This window comes from Sarcophilus harrisii, chromosome 6 (genome assembly GCF_902635505.1).
Source record: "Sarcophilus harrisii chromosome 6, mSarHar1.11, whole genome shotgun sequence".
In the NCBI taxonomy this organism is placed as follows: domain Eukaryota; kingdom Metazoa; phylum Chordata; class Mammalia; order Dasyuromorphia; family Dasyuridae; genus Sarcophilus; species Sarcophilus harrisii.
Genome location: NC_045431.1, coordinates 23,833,381 through 23,851,184, shown reverse-complemented (window position 1 = coordinate 23,851,184; position 17,804 = coordinate 23,833,381). Strand labels below are relative to the sequence as shown.

General features: G+C 33.4%; 1 pseudogene; it reads left to right on the top strand.

Annotated features, from left to right (window-relative positions):
- Positions 1–2,154: 2,154 nt before the first annotated feature.
- Positions 2,155–2,695, top strand: LOC116420042 (annotated as a pseudogene).
- The last annotated feature ends 15,109 nt before the right edge of the window (positions 2,696–17,804 follow it).

Here is a 17,804-nt window from a genome sequence, read left to right as displayed (position 1 = left end):
CGGGGCAGGTCCCTTGACCCTGTTTTTCTGTTTTCTCACTTTTCACAGAAGATGGGGAAAGAAAGAAAAAGCAAACCAGTCCAGTATCTTTTCTAAGTTCCAAGTAGAGTCATGAAAAGCTAGATACTATTTAGAACACTGAACAACAAATTCACTGAGGATATAAAAATTGAATATTCATTACATTTTAAAATTTACATTTTCTTGGTGTAATGATCTATACATTAAAAATTAAGTTTATTTTGTGTATATGCCAAGAGTTCATAGATATTATAGGAAAGGACAGAAGAAAAATTGGATATAGTCATAAAATCATAGATTTTCAAAGTTAGAAAGCTCAGCCAATATTTATTCTAACCCATTAATTTACAAGGTTCCTGTTTATAAACAAACCTAACAAGTGAATATCGAGGCCCTTCTTGAAAACTTTCAGGAGGGAGGAAGAATAATATATTCATTCATTCAATAAACATTTATTAAGCACTTACTATGTGTCAGGCATTGTGCTAAGCACTGGAAGGACAATAAGAGGCAAGAAGCAGTAAATCCTCAAGAAGATTATAATCTAAAGGGGAAAACAAATACAAACAAAAGAAACTTTTTAGTGACTCAAAGCAGTCCCAATAGACTTTGGACAGAAAATGTAATCTGTATTCAGAAAAAAAGAACTGAGGAAACTGAATGTAAATCAACAATGCTACCTACACTTTTTTTCTTTTTTCTTTTCTTTTCTCTTTCCCTACATGATCTTTTTAATTCATTGTTTATTTTTAATATACCCTACATGAGGTATATTAAAAAATAAACAATGAATTAAAAAGATCAATTAGCAAAAAAAAGAAATTTTGTATATATTATATTATATCCTATATATATATTTAAATATTCGATAAACAGGAAATAATTTTAAAAAGGCAAATCCTGAAATTAAGAAAATTAAAGAAGACTTCTTATAGAAGGTGGGATTTTAGTTAGGATTTGTTGTTGTTTGCCCTTTGGTCTCAAAGAGGGCCATGACATCAAGGAGGTGATGCCATGACATGTAAGTCATGGATTGAAGTGAGGGAGAGCTGTGCAAGGTCACTTGCCTCAGTTTCTCCTCCAGAGTCATGTATAGATCAGAACACCTAGCGATGGCCTTTAAGCTAAGGTCTCCAACAGGTCTCAGTTTGACAGAGGGGGATGAATCCATTCATTGAATAAGGCTGGGTAGCAATTTTGTAAAAAATCTCTTTTACTTAGCCAATAATGAATAAATAAGTAAACTAATGAAGGAATGAATAAATTACTCAAGCAATTAATTAATTAAACTGAAAGGAGAAGACTCTGAGGATTTCTGGCCAAAGCAGAAATGATTGCTAGTTACATTGACTCATTTAGGACTCAAAGGAAGCCAGTGATGCAAGCCATTGGAGGCACAGGGGATAGCCAGACAAAATGCTCAGAAATGGTGTCTTCCTCTGGCAACAACCAAGAGCCAATTGCCTCTTGATCAAAGAGTAGGTCTCCAGGGGTAAGGTGTAAGAAGACTGGCAAGACAGGAAAGAACAGGTTAGGAAGGCTTTGGGTGCTAACCTGAGTTTCCTGTTTGTTCCTGGAGGCAATAAGAGACAATTGGAATTGATTTGGGATTAGCAGGAAATGAACCTTGACCTTTTTGGGCTATTCATTCCACTTTGGGACAATTCTAATTCTGAAGATGCTTTATTCTTGCAGCAAGGTTAAATTTTCCTCTCCTTCTTTTAAACCCATTGCTCCTAGTTTTAGGCTTTGGGGCCTAGAAAAATAATCCTAATCCTTCTCTTCCATCTGGTCATCTTTCAATTTCTTAATTATGATATTTCCCACTATTCTCTGAGCAAAACATCCATAGTTACCACCATTCCAAGTCAAGGTGCATTGATTAAATTCTGGGAATATAGAGAAAGACTAAATATAAATATATAAAATAAAATAAGAGAAACACATTTAATCCCTTTGTTATATAGTAGACACCCAAGTATTTAAGAACAATTGTTATCCCCACCATTTTCCAATCAGGTTTTTTCTCTAGGCTCAACATTCCTGGTACATTCAAACAAATTTCTTATGACATGATCTAAAAACTCTTTATTATCCTTGTTGCCACAGTAGAGGCAATAGGAGGCGCCGAAGATGGCAGGCAAGAGAAATTACAAAGCCCATTCTCCCCTAGTCAAAATCAAGATCATAGAGACAGATGAGGAAATTGGCAAGATTGCAGCAACTGTACCTGTCATGATATCCTGGGCATTAGGACTGTTTTTTGAATCACTACAAAAGAAAGCTGGTCAGTTTTAAAGGCCAGGACCTGTTCCTACTTCCCACCAGAGCATCAGTTCCATTTTTTGAAGGTTCAGTTGGCTTTGGGACTCACCATGCAGGGAGATGGAGAAATCAATACTGTGGTTGGGGGAAAAGGTGCCTTAGGGTTTCAGAAGTCCAGGAGCAACAAGAAAAAAATGGTGGTACAGGAGGAAAGGAGAAAGGTAAAGAATCTGGGATGAACTGGAAGCAGAAGGATGAGTGTGAAGACATAGAGACAGATGAGGAGGAACTATCACAGCTTCCACACCAATCCACTGATCCATGGCTTATTCCACAGCATCTCCTCCTTACTTCCCCAGCTCCTCTGCCCTTTCTTATTCTCCAGCACCCACAGTCTCACTTTGGTTGAAGTAGAAGATTGTGACTCATAGATCCTCCCCTCTAATTCTTTTCTCTAGCCTTCCCCACCTCTTCTTTCCAACCTCCACCATCCTGTAGTAAATTTTTTTGATTAAGTATGAGATAAAAGGTATGGGGGGGACTTTTTAAATACATATTTTTTTAAAAGAAGAAACAAAAACCTCTAGTTTTAACTCTCTAACTTTTCAATGTTTTGTTGAAGTGCCTCCCCCACAATTCAAAAGAATAATCCAGATTTTCTTTTGTCCATAGTAGAGCACACAATGATTGTCACAATCCTAATTCTAATTAATTATTTTATTTCATTCTCTTTTAATAAATATTTATTTATCATTAAATATTTCCAAATTGTAAATCGAATCTAACATTCAATTTTTTTTTTTGTTTGTTTGTTTTTTACATTTTGAGTTCCAGGTTCCATCATTCCCCCCCTTCCAACACTTAGGAAGACAAACAATGCAATATCAACTGTACATGTGAAATTATGCAAAACTTATTTCCATCTTAGTCATATTACAAAATTATTATGTTACCAATTTTTTTTAACGTATTCTCCAAACTGCAATCAGTTCATAAATTCTTTCTGTAAAGGAAGACAGCATTTTTCATCAAAAATCCTTTGGAATTGTTTCTACTGCCAGTTGCTTCTCCCAAACTCCCGTCAGCATAGATTTAGGAAGGTTGGAAGTACTCAGTTACCTGGGCACAATCACATTATCTTAGTAAATATTTTAAAATTTGCTGTCTCTCAAATCTGTTGTCTTTCTTCAAGAAGCAGTAGATAGCATTAATAAAGCTAAATCCATAGTTGACACTCAGCAGTCATTTTGTCTTGGCCTCCAGATTATTCCTTTCCATGCAAAATAAAATCATTGCATTTTGATATCTTCAGAATGTAACTAATGATTTCATATTTTTTGCCATAACACAGAAGCTATAATTGTTTAAATGCAAACCAGTGCCTGGAGAGTAAATGATGGGAAATGCACATTTAAATTTAATTGATGTTTGAAAAATAATATAATCAATGATACTATGCCATTTTTAGAAAGTTTGCTTGAAAAAAATTTCACCTATAATTTAGTGATATTGTGGCCATTATTTTCTATTTCAATGTGATTCATGTTAAGCATTTTTAAATTAATATCCACAAATATATCATTTTTGTCATGTTGTCTTATAAAACTGAAATGATTTTATTTCACTTAAATACAAATTAAGGAAGTTTGGGTACATTGGTTCATAAAAAGTAAGGTGCATGTAAATTTTTGAAAAAAATATAAGCTGTGTGGAAATTATTGTAAATTATTGTCATACATCAAATTTTGGTCTTTTTGCTACTACACCTGAAGCATCTTGACCTTGGAACATATGAATTACATATATGACTTTTTTACAGACGTGAGAAAATCTTTGAGAAACTTTGCTGGGGGCAGGGCCCAAGGAGATTCATGGTTTAAAAAAGGCATACACTGAAATGGCATCTATAATGGCACCAGAAATACCGTTTCAACAGCAGCAAATAAATACCTGTATTGCCCTTCAGCATCTTAGCCAAGAGACACCTAGTAGATATTCCTAATAGAAACTTTGTGTTTTTCTGCTAATAGGCCCCAGTGTGACTGTGCAGTGAGTGTCTACTGGGGTCCAAACTAAGAGGGGCCATTTGTTTCTCTTCCCAGAATACTGCCACAGACTTTGGGCTTACAATTCTAGTAGACTTTTCTTGCACTTTGAACATTGTCAGATAGAGTAGAGCTGTTGGGGGAGGGAAGAAAAACAAACTTCATTATTTGTATGAAATGAAATTGCTTTTCTAAGGAAGGGTAAAGATCATAATGATTTGGGGAGGAAAAAGAAGGGGAAATAATGGCAATTCTTGCACTGAGTAACTAGTCTTTTAGGCAAGAAATATTAAAACATTTAGGGGTTACTCTAGCCTAGTAGGTAAACTAATAAACAAAGCACAAATAAAAGAACATTATTTCTGTGGCTCACTACAAAATATCTAAATGTTTACTTAGCATTGAATATTCATAGAATATCCATAAGAAATATTTACAAGGGCTATCTGTCAACTTTATATTCTCTATCCATATCCTCTAACCTCTCTGGTAGGTTTTAAATTTTTTTCTGAGTCTGAATTTTCAACTTTTAAATACTGGAATTTTTCCAGTCATTAAGTGCTTATCTACTTTAAGACAATTATTGATATATGGATATAAGACCTTACCAATAGAAACTTATAGAGTCACCAGATTAGTTTTCAACTCATTGATAGTACCCTTCATTCATACTTCAATACTAATCTTGCCTTATCTTTTTAGATTCAGAGGACAAAGTAATGATCATTTCTTTTAATCTTCTAAACCATATCAGTCTGTTTGGAGGTGGTGTCTGGCTGCTTTATTATTCAAGATTTAACTATTTCTAAGTCACATTGCCTAAGTAGCATTCTCTCTATCTATACCTGAACACTATCAAACCCAAATGAATCTTATTAATATGTTCTTCCTTTTGACACAGTTTTCTCAGATATCATTCCCATCTAAACATTTCCTTAAATTCTGACTACTAAGCTGTGTTCTAATAGCTCTCCTTTGATTCCTTTTGTGCTATTTTAAAATCAAATAACATAATTTTATTCCTTGCTACAATTTCTTCACCTTTTAGCTATCTTGCTTTCCTCTCCCCAGTTTTAGACAGATAGAGAACCAGATAAATACATAAAAGAAAACTAAACAAATACAAAAATGAACAAACTATCCTCTTAACATTTTTCCTACTTCAACTATTTAAAAATAGAACTTGCCACTCATATTTTCCTCTGAATTTCTTTGCAGTTTGCAAATATTCAATTTGACCCAAATATTTTAACTGTCCTTTTTTTAATTTTTATATCTTTCTCCACAAACTTTTAAAATTATTTCTGTTCTCACTCTTCAGAAATGTAAATGAAAAGGAAAAAAAAAAGCATTGTCTCAAAGTGACAATAAATGATCTCACACAGAAAGATGATTTCAGATCCCAATCTCAGAAGTGGTGACATAGGTTTTCACAATGTGTACTGTTAATCAATTACAAAACATTTGTCTTAGGATAATAAAAAATGAGCAGTTATAAGTTAGATGATTCAATCAAATAGATTGTTAGATTGAGTCTGATAAAATATCATCTGAATCCCCATATTCCTTTTGCAAAACATAATATAATCTATCAATTGAAATTATACCTTAGAGAAATGTGCAACAGTGTTTTAATCCTATACAATCAAATCCTCATCCATACCAAATAGCTTCCTCAGGTTTCTGTAAGATGCTTGTAACCCTAATAAAACCATCTTTAAATCATTCAGTTAAGTCAACCACTGGAAAGAAGGACATTTTGATTACCATTAAGTAGAGACATCAAGAGATGAGTAAAGCAGACAGAATTGAATGAGAGAGAGGGATATCAGTTTAGGAGAGTGGCAGGATTGGGCTGACCTTTTCTCCTGAGCTGAACGATTGACAGGAGAGTATGGGGAAGCCTTGGGATTTGTTTATTTTACATAAATAGCAAGAAAAACAAATGCTATTCAAACTCCTTCCACTCACAAACTATAATGTTGTCCTGAATAGCTGAGTAGGATTTGCTTCTGAAAAATCAAAATAAATTTCTTTTACTCTGGGAAATAATCTCCTACTCCTTCTGCCCCTCAATCCAAGTTCAAACCCTAAGAAATATTTGAAAATTATAATTGCCTTTTATTTCATTTAAATTTATTTGTTCCTACATGTCAACTTTGCTGTATCAGTCATAATGTGGTATCACGTATTGTAGCAATTGTAAAGTTAGAACTTCTTTGTGTTTCCATATAAAGCAATCTTATTAGCTAAAGCAGCTTTTTATAAATTAAAATCTAAGTATTTCCATAAAAGGAGATTGTGACATGAGTCCTCCCTTCCATCTTTTCTTCCTCCCTTCCCTTCTTCCTCCCTTCCTTCTTTTTTGCCTTCCTTCCATCCTTCCTTTCTTCCTTCCTTCCTTCCTTCCTTCCTTCCTTCCTTCCTTCCTTCCTTCCTTCCTTCCTTCTTTCCTCCCTCCCTCCCTCCTTCCCTCCCTTCCTTCCATCCCTTCCTTCCTTCCTCTAGAAACTTGACATAGATTTAAATCTAGCAGAGTAGCTTTGGGAAATAAAGATGTGTTTCTTAAGATACTTTGATAGTTTGTCATGTATACTTAGTAAAGATAATACTGTTTTTAAAGTGACTGTGTGTGATTAAAGATTTTCAAATCTTGCAGGGGGGATAAAACATGAACAAATACAATTTTCTTTGAGTATGATAGTTGTATAAAAGAGCTACAAAATGCTTTTAAAAATTACATTGAGAAGTTAGCAACTTCTAAATATCAGCCTAAATAATATCTACTTTCATAGGCATAACATGCACACATACATATATATAGAAATACACACATATATGATGCATGAATGTGTTTTATATATATATATACAAATAAGTATATGTGCATATTTATATAGATACACATAAGTATTTGTGCATCTATATATCTATATGTATGTTTATATGAGACTGTGTATAAATATGTGTGTATATAAATATACATATATATTATATATATACATATAGTCATATATATGAGTTTATGCATGAAAAAATGAATAAAAACTTCTGAACATTTGCATTATTTAAGAAATATAAGGTTTTTCCTAGAGGGTCATTCTGGGCAATCTCCTTAGAGAATCCTTCTCATTATAAAAAAAAGTTAAAGGATAATTTTACCAAAGAATCAGATTATTCATTGTTGTCTTCAGGGAGAAGAATTAGGTAGACAGAGATTGATATTTAAATATAGATAAATAACATTCCTATCTTTGCCTGGATATGCATGTGTGTGTGTGTGTGTGTGTGTGTGTGTGTATTTATGTAATGTGTATAAAAAGTAGAGGCATAAGGCATATAACCTTTACCTGGGATACCTTCTGGATGTATCTTCTGAGACTTAAAAACAAGAATTCCTTCCCATTTTAAATAATTCATCCAAGAAAAAAACCACTCCCAAAATTAACACAGTTGGTTCCCTGGTTTCATTTTCAATAAAAATAAGGATTCTGGACAAGATGGACTCTAAATTTCCTATCTGAACTAAATCTATTTTCTTATTGTCACAATATCAAGGTAGACACAGTGAATACATCATTAAAGTTGTCTTGAGAACTAGGTTGTGATGTTATCTTGGGCAAGTCAACTCTCATCTTCAGTTTTTTTTTTTTTTCACCTATTAATTATAGCACCTAAGTTTCAGCAATGTAGTGCGAATTCAGTGATTTGACATATAAGTTATTTATAAACTTTTAAAGTACTAAATCTATGCTAATTATTATTTTTATTTTTATTGTTACATGTGGGGATTCTGGTAATTTGTTTGAATTATTTTATATCTTATAAATTTGTTAAATTTATTCTATCGATTTTAACATTTTTTAGAGTTTTCAAGATAAATCATCTCTTCTCCAAAAGAAATAATTTTATGTCTTCTTTCCCTATGCTTATTATTTTGACTTATTTTTCTTGTCATTGCTATCATTAAAGTTTCTAGAACTATGTTAAGTATTACTTAGTGAAAATGGGTATCCTTTCTTTACTTCTGATCTTATTTGAAAAAAAAAAAGAATAACTTTTCCCCATTATTTATTCTGTTTAACCTTACTTTTAAAAAATATTATTTTCTATCCTTTGTAAAAAAAGCTAATTTATTCCTAGACTTTCTTGTTTATTTTTAAACTGGGAAACTAGGTTGAATATCATAAAATCATTTTTGAATCTATAAAATCAGCACTTTGTGAGGTTTATTAAGATATCAATTAAATACATTCTATGTTATATTATATTTCATACATTATATATATTTTTTGAACAACTGTATATACCTGACATAAATCTAATTTTTATATAACATATAATCTTTTTAACATGTTGTCCTTTATTTAATATCTTATTTAAAATTTTTTGCATAAAGACAGGTTCATTAGGAATATTAATTTTTAGTATTCATTATCTGTTTTCTCTCTCCTTGGTTTAAATATTAGAGTACATTGACTCTTTAGATGGTCTACTTTGCTGTTAATGGTTTTTCTTTATATAAATCTAAAATCTTTCTGCTTGCAACTTCCACCCATTTCTCCTACTTCTGCCCTCTGCATCCAAGAAAAAGACAAGTTTATTTCCTTTTTCCAATTGGCATCCATTCAAGTAGTTGAAGAAAGCTGAAGTTGAAGTGAAATGTTCATGTATATTAAAGTCTCTTTTCATTCTCTAGCTTCCATTTATCTTCATATGACACAACTGCAAAAAATTTTACCATTATGCTTCCCTTCCTTTGGACACTCCAAAATATATCATTCTTAAAATGTGGCACGCAGAAATGAACAAAATATTCCAGTTGTGACAAACTAAAATAGCGAAGAGCATAGTAGGAATAGTACTTCTATGTACTTTTGACATTATATTTCTTACTGTGACTTAAGGTTTCACTAACTTTGGTCACCATATCAAACTTTTGACTCATAACTGACAATCTCTTCAAAAGTCCTGCTTTATGCTATTAAGACAACCATGAATTCTAGAAGATTATTCCAATGGAGCTCAGGTTTAAAAAAAAAGTTTAGTTTGTCAAACTGGAAGTTATATAGAGAGAACTATCATCGACAAACAATTTGACGAATATTTGGGCATGATACCTGGGAAATTATAAATAATGTGTCATACTTGGGTTGTATATATATATATATATGACGTCTAAAAAAATCAAAAGATATAGTTTCTGGATAATTAAAAATTTTATTAATAAGATGTCAGTGGTACATTTGAATACCAAAGACCCCTGGCAATGGTAGGCTCACAGTTCATATGTTCCTGAGCATGGCAATTCACTTTACTGGTTAAAATTAATGAGAGAATGTATATTACAATGAGAATTTGGCTATATTAAAATAAGAGTCTTTAGGTATGTCACACTGAGCTCCCAACTCTTGGTCAAAGAGACAACAAAACGTGTTAATTTCCTTAACAACATTTGACAAAAGGAAGAATCCACACTTTTCCACTCTAGTTTAAGTAAACACAATGAGCAGAGCTCCAACCATTCACCTAAGCTTAGAAAGCCTTTTATTGTTTTTGTTTTTGTTTTGTTTTGTTTATATATATTTTAGCCATCTTGACTGGCTAAGAATGATTTCCAATACTGGTTGATTTCTGGATGGGGAAGTAGAAAAAGGGAAATCTTTGATCCTGATTCAATAATTTGTTATTAATGCAAGAGAAAAATAATCATCTCTCTCATACATCAGCTGTAAAAGTACACAATAGGGGACAAATAGTTAAAAAGCCTTTATTGAAGAAGAAATCTCTGGGATTTGCCGAATGCAAAGCTCAGTATGAATTAGCACCTGATGGTATAGTATATTTTTAATAAGAGCTAATCATCCTTTGTATTAACAGATAAGTCATACTCACTGTGTAGAAAATACTAATTCCACTACTGATGAGGTTTAGATACGGTTTCTTAAAGGGACCAAAATCTGTTTCACTACTGTTCTACCCTGGTAGACATCTATATCTGAATCGCTACATCCAATTCTTGGGACCATTTCTTTGAAGGGACATTGATAAGTTGGAGAACACCAAGAAAAGTGCAACCATAATAATGAGGGGATACAGAATCATGCATTTTAAAGACTGTAGGATAGTTAGACAGGGATAAATATTTGAATAGAAGCACCATATTAGCTTTCTCCAAATACATAAAAGTCATGTGAAATGAGGGATACGATTGGTCCATTTTGGCTTCAGAGGGAAGACCAAGGTCCAAATGACAGAGAGATAGATTTGTGTCAAAATACACAAGGACAACCTTCCAACAGTAAAAGCTGTTCAAACCTGGAATGAGAAACTTAATAAAGTAGATTATCTAGTAAGAGGAAATTAGATTTGAATGCTCATGGCTTTTTATTAGGAATGTGGAATGGAAATTCACTCTTTAGGTTGAACTCAATTTTCTCTGAGGTTCTTTTTAACTGGACAATTCTAAGATTCAGACTTTTATTTATTACTCACAGAGACTTTTTACTATCAGTGGTATCTTAATCTTATTAAGCTTCCATAGTTTCTTACCATCTCTTCTTTAGTATCTTTATGGTATTGCTTACAGAAACGTGAACATCAATGTGTAACCAATCCCAGATTTAGTTTATGGCCTCTCATAATGATGGGACAGATTATTTCTCATGATGTTTTCCTTGTAACAGAAGCAGCTCAGATTCTAGGTTTTCATAATTATACTACTCAACTGTAAAATGTAGATAATAATAATACTTTTCTCATGGGGTTGTTTTGAGAATCAAGTGAGATTATATTGTTAAAACCACTTGACACAGTGCATAGAACTTTGTCTCTTTCTATACTACACACACACACACACACACACACACACACTATATATATATATATATATATATATATATATATACACCCATATAGAAATATACATATATGCTTGTAGGTAGCAATATTTATATGTATGTATTTAGAGAGAAAATTATGTATATAATATATATTTATATGTATATGTGTGTATGTATGTATGTATGTATGCTTATTTCTATCCCTTCTCTTCCTTATGATGACTACTTTCAATAGAGTACCTGGGACTCCAAAATGTGTATACTCTGTACTTTTCTGAGCACAGAAAGATGTAAAAGGAATAATCCCTCCTCCATCAATCAGCAAATACTTTTAGATCATCTCCAAACCCTTAGCATTTTGTCCCATGGCTTCTGTTCTTTTTTTTTTCCAATCCATGTTTCCCCCATCTCTCCAATTATCTCTGAGTGGTAACTTTTATAATGAGATGAAGATTGGTTTTAAATTAAAAAAAAAAAAAAACACCTGTGTTCAAGTTTGTATCCCAGTGAGCATGGGAAAGTGTCATGTTATTTCTGCTCTTTAGTTTTCTCATCTTGAAAATGAAGGTCTCATTTTCATGGATTCCTGAATAGAACTGTAAGTTTCAAGATTTAAATCCTAGGAACTTCTACATGTTTACCTTTCTTCTTTCTCTCCTGAGATTCATAGTTATGTGTTGGGGGTAGCAATTCCAAGTTCCAAATGATGCATTTGAGTTTCAGGCATCAGATGTTGAGATTGAGGAGAGCAAGTGGCACCAAATACTGGGGTTTGGTCACATGAAGAATTCATCATGGCCATTCTCTTTGGCAAAAGGTGGGTTTATTTAGGTGAAGAGATTGCAGACAAAATGAAGGATGGACACCAAGAATGGTAAATATGAAATAGATTTGGGAGACCATATAGTTAACATTGGAAAAGCCAAGTTCCCTAGTAGAACTCACAATTTACAAGGAGAAAAGGATCACTCCAAGAGGAATGAGCATGGCCTTAACTGGCAAACTAAATCCACAGAGGAGGTTAGCATCCTAAAAGAGTTAGTTACCTATAGAAGTGGAGAGACACAGGCATGGGGGAGGTAGGGGAAAGATATAGAATACCATGGCGGGTATTAACCCAAAAGAGGTTCAGCAAAGATGGTATGAGCCATGAACAGATTTATAGGAGAAATTTAACCTTGGAGGTGTGACATAACATATTTCTGACTGGGCATAGCAAAGTGGGGCTACCCAGGATCTCCACAGAGAATGGGATTTTAAGGTAAAACTGATCCCTATCAGTGCTTTCCTTGCTTGCCTTAAAGAGAGTAATTTTATCAGTAATTCAGGCTCTCTCTGATAACCTCATCTAGTAATTCAGAACTTCATCAACATGGTTTCCTTGAAAATTGAGCCATTTTCTCCATCCTATCAAAAGTAATTTACTTTCTCTTTACCTTATTCCTTATTAACACTCCTAATCTGTTTATGCACATATTTCTATGGCACATATAAAACAATACATGGTAGTGATTTGGTGGTAGATTGGTATTAGGATTGGAACTAATAGTACTTTAATTTCAGAATTCCTAAAAATGGGAATATTTAGACTCATAAATTGCTATGAGAATTGTAATAAAAAATTTTTGCTCTTAATAAGGCTTATAAAAGACATATACATTTTGGTGGTATACTAAAAAGACTCGTCTCCACAGTTGGAGAATTTACTTTTAACTTTCACCTTTGAAACTTACAACTTGTATGCAGAAGGTCATTAACCTTCTAGGTCTCAAATAAAAAGAGGAGGTTGGACTAAATAGCCTCAGAGGTCCCTTTCAGGAAAAGTAGTATGAACCTTTGTTCAATGTAGTTGTGATGGAATTCTAAAAGGACAGGAGATTCTCTATAGAAAGTATTGGCCCTCCACCTTCCTTTTATATTGCAGAAACTATGATTAAAAGGATTACCTTTATCCCTCTCTATGGAAGAAGCAAAGCTTGAGGAGTGTCAGCTTTTGTTTCAAACAAGTGAAAGCAAACCACTGGCTCAAGGCAACCTTTTAATGATCTGGGATTTAAAGGGAAGTAAGTGTATTATATCTTTGAAAACCAATTGTAATGCTTCTACTTCTGTTATTCAGGCACCCACTACATAAAACTCCACATCTCCATTACTTAAAAGCTTGAGTGGGGTTGCAGGCAAAATTTCAATATGTGAAACTGGCAAATCAATAAAAAGATCTGGGAACAATATTTACCCTGACTAAAAACACCCTCAGGACTGTAAGAGGGAGCCTTTTGGCCAATGTGTCTGTTTGCTAATAATACAAGCCCTGGTTCAGTCAGACACTCACTGACAAATCCTCCTGTCACTGTTCCACCAAAAACAACCTGAAGCCTTTTAGAAAATTGGATTTGTCAACATTATTGAGTTTTGTAGCTATATATATAGCAGATGAGGATGAAAGATTATAACTTAAGCAAAAAAGAGGGAAAAAAGTTCTGTGTAAGAAAAATTATTAGGACTTTAGACTTTTTTTTTTTTAATCTTCTCTGAGAGCATGAAAAGTGCATGATTATAAATTATGTCTATGTAACCCTGGGTTCAAGAATGGCCATTTCCATAATATTCTCATTGATAAAAAGAAGGATGGTTAAAAAAAAAAAAAGGAAAGAAAAAAGGGAAAAAAAGACAAAGAGAAAAGTATGATTTTGCTAGGCTGAGTAAGACTGCAGCAAAAAGGCTAAGTCCTGGGTAGCCAGTAGGTCTTAAGAAGGGACAATGACAGAAAATGGTTCTGTTGTCCTTAAATTGGCTTTGCTGCAGTGGGACCTTGTTGAATTTCTTGCATTTCAACACCAGAGGTTATTCCTTTACTATATCAAGTCCTACCTGTCCCTGGCTCATTAGTTCATTAGGAACTTATCCCACCTTATGGCTTCTTTCTCCTTGGTGATGGTAAATTCTTAAGAAATTTTGCCCATTCACTAAAAATCATAATGGTTACTTCATTAGGAATATTATGGCATCCTCCCCCTTATTAATTGCAAATTTTGCTAAGGAACTTAGCTCATTGCCTTTCCCTTTGCTAATTTTTTAGCAAACCCCTTTTGGAATATAGCCTGTTGTCTACTCACAAGAAAATCTTTACTCCTTATTTTCCAAGATACAAATTTTTTGAGATACTGGTCCAGAACTTTAGTATTATTTGGGGGTTCAACATTCCTGCACCCCATCAACTTGATGCTTTTGTGAGAGGAAAAGATAATGTTTTCCTTCTTACTTTAATAGAGGATGTGGTTTCATATCCTTTGAGAAGAAACCCACAGATAAAGATGATGATCATTGAATGGCAGACAACTCAGTATGTCCTATCTTCCAGCTTCCTTCCCTAAAGACATCAGGTAATTTCCCTTTGGGTAAGATCCGAGGCTGTTTTTTGGTTGTGGTTAAACTGATGTCCTTTCCTCCTATTTGGAAAGCATGTTCACTCACTCTGTGTATCACTTAACATTTTCTAATTTAGGTAACTTTTCTCATTTTTGTTTGTTATTTGCTTGGCTAAATGGTCAACACTTCACTATTTGTGATGGACTTTGGCATAACAAGCATTTGGTGGGAAGCGATCAAACTTTCACATATAACCTTAGGAATAGTAATCTTTCTTCTTTAAGGTGTGGTGACCAAGAAAGCACCTTTTAACCAAAGGGGAAAAAGTCCTATAGTAACAATATATAGGGGCAGACATTTTAATTCTTGGCTGATAATTGTCTCTCTTGGAATTGCAATGCCAGTGGTTTCCTGTTCTCTTCTCTGTCCTCCTTAATGAAAGAATAAAAAACCTCATTACCTCATTTAGGAGAAAAATAATGGACAAAATTTTAGAGATATCTTTTGATGATTCCCCATATGCAACAGACATACAGTCATAAACAAACACACAAACACACACTTCATCTTGTTACCTCATTATTCTGGTGAATTTTCAGATTAACATTCTGGTAAGCATCTTAAAAATTCATATGCAGGATCAAAACTATCCTTGGTTGGAGAAGAATATACTTTTAAATAAGATCCTATGTAGCTAAGATTGGAAACATATTCCGCTCAAACACTGGCAGTTAGGTAAGTGTATTAAGCCAAACCCCAAAGTCTTGAGTTTTGAACTGACATTTCTAGTACTTTTTGAGGCATGGATCTTTAGAGTTAGAAATAATGATGATGGCAATGATGATGTCATCTGAGGTCGATCTTGATCTAAGTTTTTCTGACTCTAGTTCTCGCACTCTATCCATATCTATCGAGAAAATAGATAGATATAATCTTGTACAAAACTTTGATTCAATCTTCTTAAATTATAGATACTCTAGTTCAGGGTTTTAAATTCATTTTTTTTCTTCTCTGACTTCTGGCAATCAAATGAAACCTAGTGATCCTTTTCTCAGAGAAAAAATGCTTTAAACTGCATAAAATAAAATTCACAGGCCTACCAAGGGAACCAACCATATTGAAATATAATTATCAACATATATTTTCAATTATTCACCAATCTGATGCTAAAAATTTCTGCAGCTTGCCTAATTTCCTCATTGTATGACTGAGGAAACTCAGTTACAGAAAGAGAACATAACTATGTAAGAGGCTAAATAAACCAAGTCTTTTGGGTACAAGTCCAGAATTTGAATACATTGTTTAAAGGTTTGCTGTTGTTGTTTGTCAAAAATGTGAAAATTTTCCGAATCGTATTATTATTAAGAAAATCCTTTCATAAGGAAGTAAACTGAGTCCTGTGAGGTTAAGTGACTTGTTTAGGGACCAGTATTTAAGGAACCATATCTCAAACAAAAGCCTTGCAAAAGGGAAATGGAGATGGGAGAAACAGACATTGTTTCAGACTTGTGATTTTAAAGGGGTTGGATCAAACTCAAAGAGGAACATGGTGACTCAATGAGCATTCATTGACTTAAAAAATTACATATTAACATTATTTAGGTTTTATTGCATTTTATATATTTTTTAATGCTTTTCCAGTTACATTTTGATCTGGTTATGGGGGCATTAGGGCTCCGGGTTTGCTACCTCAGGTATAGGGATTTTTACTAAGGAACCAAATTCAGCATATGGAGAAAAACAACTCTTCTACCTGAATTTTGGTGGAGGCTGAGAACTCAAAAGCTTGAATATCACACAGCTAATTAAAGCAGAGCTGGCCCATGAATCTTGGAATTTCTGACTCTGAGGTTCTCTCTAATCACTCCAGGCTCACACACTAACATACTTTATATGCTTGGAACTTAAATTGTTCATTGAGTTAAAGTGAAAATTCCTGTTTGGCTTAAAGCTCAGGAAACTGAAGATCTAGGCAATTATGTTGTAATTAATCCATCTATTTAATAAAAAGGTCACACATCCTGGAAAGTTCCTCTCTGATGTCTAATCCCAGGGCAGAACTAACTTCAAATTCTTGAGCTAAATAATGGCTGACCTTGAGATTTGTCTTCAGGATGGACTTTGCCATTTGGATCACCTGCTGAGTCTGTTGTCCAGGAACTAGCCTCAGTTCTGAAAGGATTGGGATCCGTGGTTTTCATTTTTTAAAAATTTTAGACAATTGAACAGTATTCTGGCCTAAGGGTAAGAAAGACCTGGATTGAAACCCTAACTGAAGACCAGAAAAAGTACATGAGAAAGTGCAAATCTTTTGAAAAACATGATTTTCTTAATAGAAGGCTAGACTTAGGATCAGGAAAACATAGTTTTCCTCCCTCAAATATCTATAGATGTGCAACCCTAGACAAATAATTTTTCTGTGCCTGCTTTCTCAATTATAAAATGAAAGGGCTAGATTCTATGACCTCCAAGCTCCTAAATCTAAAATCTATGATTTGCAATCAAGTCAACTCTGAAGGACTATAAAGGTGCTTTTATTTACGTGAATAAAAGAATTACAAGGACAAAATTATTGACCACTGAGTATAAAAATATGGTGATAGTAGTGAGACTAATGTAGCATGTTTCCTGAGTGGGGGACTGAGTAGCATATCGGTGAAATTTAGCTTTTAATTTTATTTTTGTTACTTAATAACTAGGACTTAGTTTACTTCCTTACAAAAAGGAGAACTGAGTTAATAGCCCAGGAAATAGGGTCCCATGCCTGAAATCAAGATCTGAGTTCAAATTTGTATTTAGATACTTACTATCTGTGTGATCTTGAGAAAGTCAGTTAACATCTGTTTGCCTCAATTTCCTCTTCTGTAAAAAAATAATAATAAAAGCACCTCACAAGAATGTTGTGAGGATCAAATTAAATAATAATTATGAAGGGCTTAGCATAGTGCCTGGAATATAAGTATTGCATAAATATTAGCTTCTGTTCTTTTTCTTATTATTATCATTTTAAGGTCTCTAATTTCATTCCAACTGTGATCTGGTGGATATCAAGGAGCTATCCTCTCTCATTTAAGTAAAGTATAATCCCAAATTAGGCAAATCCTCATGCTCAATTACAGGTACAATATTATAAGATCCCTCAGGAGATAATTTCACCTTCTATCCCTTTGGAAATTGTAAACATACACACATATAAACACACACATATTTACACACATTTTCACACCCATATTTATTTATTTTATTAATATCTATCTATATA